Below are 3911 nucleotides of genomic sequence, written 5' to 3'. Positions count from 1 at the left end.
TCAGAGAAAGAGTAATTTATAAAGTCCTCTTCTTCAAACTTGATACAAGAGTTACAAACGTCAAGCAAAGCATTCAGTCTCACTCTTTGTTGTTCTCTTACAAGCCACCTCCCTAGTTAATCGTCTATGTTTCTTTTGGATATATAAATACTTTTGAAATATATAAGCTGTTCTGAAAAACATAGTATAGTGTAAAAACATGAAATAAACAATACTACTAATAGAGAGGCTGAGATAGGAGAAGCAAGATTTCAAGACCCTTATGTTGTACACAGCCAGACACTGTCACAAATATACAAGCTGACAGTGTATATGAATTGTACAATATTGGACCTATTTCTCCAATTACCAAATTAGAGAGACCATTGGATGACAGTCAACAAATTTCCAATTCCTCATATTATTGGATTAGGATTCAATCGATTAGGATATGTTGGTAATATTAATTTTCAAATTAATATATTAAGAAAAAGTAATTGTCAGAAAAAGAGTTCGATGCTAGGGATATTGAATAAGGCTTTGCCAGAAAGCTTTCTATAGCTCAAGGGGAAGATTGTTAGGTCCCCCAAAGATGTGCAGCCATCTCTAAGCAGGAACTTAAAGTTTGGGGGAGGGATGTTTATAGTTGGATTTGTGAATCCTTAATCAGAATATTTCTCTGGGGTGACAAATACACTATTGCATTTATCAGCTGTAAGCTGAGCTGGTGAGTGGAACCTTCTCGGCCCTGAGTCTTTTTAAGCAGATGGCCTTTTCATAGTAACAGACAGGAGGTTTTCAGGAATTGCTAGCCTAGGCTTGTTTCATTTAGTTGTATTCTGTGTGTTTCACTGAGAACATAGTATAATCAGAATAATTGCTTCATACTGGAATGGCATTTCTTTACATAGCTTCATAGAGAGCTGGGATTGGAAATTTTTGTTGTTATAACATTATGATATATCCCTAACTAAACACTGACACTTTAAATGGAAAGTGTGCCTTTTATTTAAAAATTTAAAAAGCCATTGTTGTTCCCCCAACCACGTACCTGCCCTGACATCTGAAGTTTACCTCCAAAGGTATCAGATCTTTACACACTGAAAACTTCTCAGAATAGAATTCAAGTGTCAACCCAAAGAGAAGAAGAAAATCACACACACACACACACACACACACACACACACATTATTATTTGTTTAACATTTTTATCGAGGTTAACATTTGTTACTGAAAAATATATTGTATACTGCATCTAAGTTAAATGCTGTTTATATGGTTCATATGATACAGACCAATTTGCCACTGTAAAGGTGAATATATAGATCCAGTTGAATGGTATAGATCCAGCCAGTCTAACAAACTCTACTTCACTGCTATAAAATTTAATCTAATGTGCTTTGATACAGGAGATGAGCATCTGAGATTGGTCCCTGATGTCAGTATCCCAGGATGCAAACCTGGCCCCTTAATTACTACCTATACGACTTTGTCCTCTACTATCTACCTCACTGTACCTACATCTTCTCATTTGCAGAATTGGAAGCTACCTACTTAACAGGTTATTCTGGGGATTAAATTAAATAAGAACGTGGAAAGCTTTGCCATTTTAATTAAAAAGAAACAAAGCCCTGTTTAACCTACCAAGAGACTACAGATTATTTTAAGTAGAAACACTTTGCGTTTGCTTAAAATAAATTAAAGAGCAGAATGCTTTGCTTCCTGTGTATTCATTGAAGCAGGTGAGATGAACAATACTAAACAGTTCTTTGATGAGGAATAATACAATCTTTACTTTCAAAGACGGACTGTTTAACATAAACCATCTGTGATTACACATACAGGGTTCTTGCTACGGAAGCTTGAAGCTCAGCACAGGCTGGAGCCTCACTATTTAGGAACCTTTGCCTCTTCACCTGTATTCCTTCCAGAGATGTAGAAGGAAGGAAGCAAGGACGGACAAAAAGAAAGTGATAGGTGAGAAGCATACCAGAAGTAAATTCTCGGGTAGCAGGAAAGTTTCTGAGCCAAGCAAAAAACCGAAATTAATTAACTTCATTATGAATTCATAGAGACGTATGCACAAAAACTGTGCAGGCTCAGTCCAGGCGTAACTCTAACATGGAGGGGGAAGAGCACAAAGTCCCGCCTCTAGCTAAGTGATTATTAGCTGTTGGTAGCTTCTGGAAGAAGGAAAGTGTTTTTTTTCTTTAAACAGTAGCCCCATAGTGGAGATCCACTAAGGGCCACACATCTAAGAATTTATGAACAGCACAAACTGTTCTTCATGATTTTTTAAGGGGGGAGGGGTACAGATAGGATAGAGTGGTAGAGTGCTTGCTTAGTATAATAAGGCCCTTGAGTTTGATTCCTAATACTGTAAAAGATGAATAAATAAAAAAGAAAATGGGATAAAAAGAGGACACAAAGTTGGGCATGTAGACAAATGGGGTGGGATCTGGCAGGAGGTGGGGGAGGGGAGCTAATATGATCAAAATTCATTGTGTGAAATTCTTAAGAAACTAAAAAAAAAAAAAATAGAAAAAAAAAACTGAAAATGCACACCCACATGAGAATTTTATTTTAGAGGGCTTATTGTTGGTGAGTGTAGAAAACTTAAATTTAAAAAGAGTGTTGTTCTATTTTGTTTTCGGAAGTAAACTAAATATACTCTTCTAGTACAGTGCACTTTATCAACCTCTGGAAACATTTTCGAGTGCATGGTGGATTTAACCCCATTAATGTTTGGAAACACGATGAATGTTTCAGATTCTGATTTTCATATTCAGCTAGCCTAACTGTAAGCTACTCTTGCCTTATAGGGACATCTGCTGGCAGGTAACTAAAAGGTCTGGGAGAACAGGCCTCGCAGCCTGGGCAGAATTCTGCAGCCCTACATGAGCCACTGCTCATGGCTGCCAAAATCCTAAATATTATATCATTTTATGGTCCAGTGTTTCTCCGACCAATGAAAATTAGTTGTGGCTAATTATTACCACTTACTTTAAAAGTGAATTCTTAATAAAAATACTGAAACCATTAGCACTCTTTCTGATAATGTTAGCCATCAAAAAAAAAAAAAGGATAAATAATTGATTCTCTTTGCTTGCATATTCTGTTTTTTGAGAAATACTGCTGGATTAAGTCAGATATTATCATCTTAGAATTAAACTACCCATCAAAGCTAATGTTACCCACAATGCAACAAACTGCTTGCTCACACTACTTCTTTAAGCATACCATACATTAGTGGGTTAATATTATCAAAAATAATCACCACGTACTTTTTTCTCCTATTATTTATACATGTAACTTTTGGGGAAAGTTTTTAATTAGCAATAATCATGCCTTGAATAAACCTCATTGGTCACAATACTGCCACTGTGCAAAGCTTATATATGTAACTTTTAAAGATAATAGAAGACTTCCATCAGCTAAGGCATCACCTGTCCATAGACATGATACCATCATTAACTAATCACAACTAAATAATAATAGGGCACATTTTCACAGGTTAACATGCATCTTGTTAAGAATTGAAAGCTCAAGGAAGAACGAGAAAGCTGGTACTCACAAGATCTGCATGCCAATGGAAAAAATACACTCAGACAGGATTGTTTTCCTGTAGTTCTTTAAGAGATTTTTGTGTTAGCTCTTGAAGGGCTTCTAGCTGTTTTACCTGTGTTCTCTTGTATTTCTTTGAGGGTGCTATTTATGTCTTTCTTAAAGTCCTGTATCATCATCATAATAAGTGATTTTATATCTGAATCTTGCTTTTCCGGTGTAATGGTGTGTCTAGGACTTGCTATGGTGGGAGAATTGGGTTCTGATGATGCCAAGTGACCTTGTTTTGTGCTGTTTATTTTCTTATACTTGCCCCCCGCCATCTGGTTATCTCTAGTGCTACCTGCCCTTGCTAAATCTGACTGGAG

General features: G+C 36.4%; 1 pseudogene; it reads right to left on the bottom strand.

Moving 5' to 3' along the window:
• Positions 1 to 3223: 3223 nt before the first annotated feature.
• On the bottom strand, positions 3224 to 3372 carry LOC116074183 (annotated as a pseudogene).
• Between the last annotated feature and the right edge of the window lie 539 nt (positions 3373 to 3911).

This window comes from Mastomys coucha, unplaced genomic scaffold, assembly GCF_008632895.1.
Source record: "Mastomys coucha isolate ucsf_1 unplaced genomic scaffold, UCSF_Mcou_1 pScaffold23, whole genome shotgun sequence".
NCBI lineage: Eukaryota > Metazoa > Chordata > Mammalia > Rodentia > Muridae > Mastomys > Mastomys coucha.
Note: the sequence above shows the minus strand (reverse complement) of the source record. Positions and strands in the feature narration are given on the sequence as shown.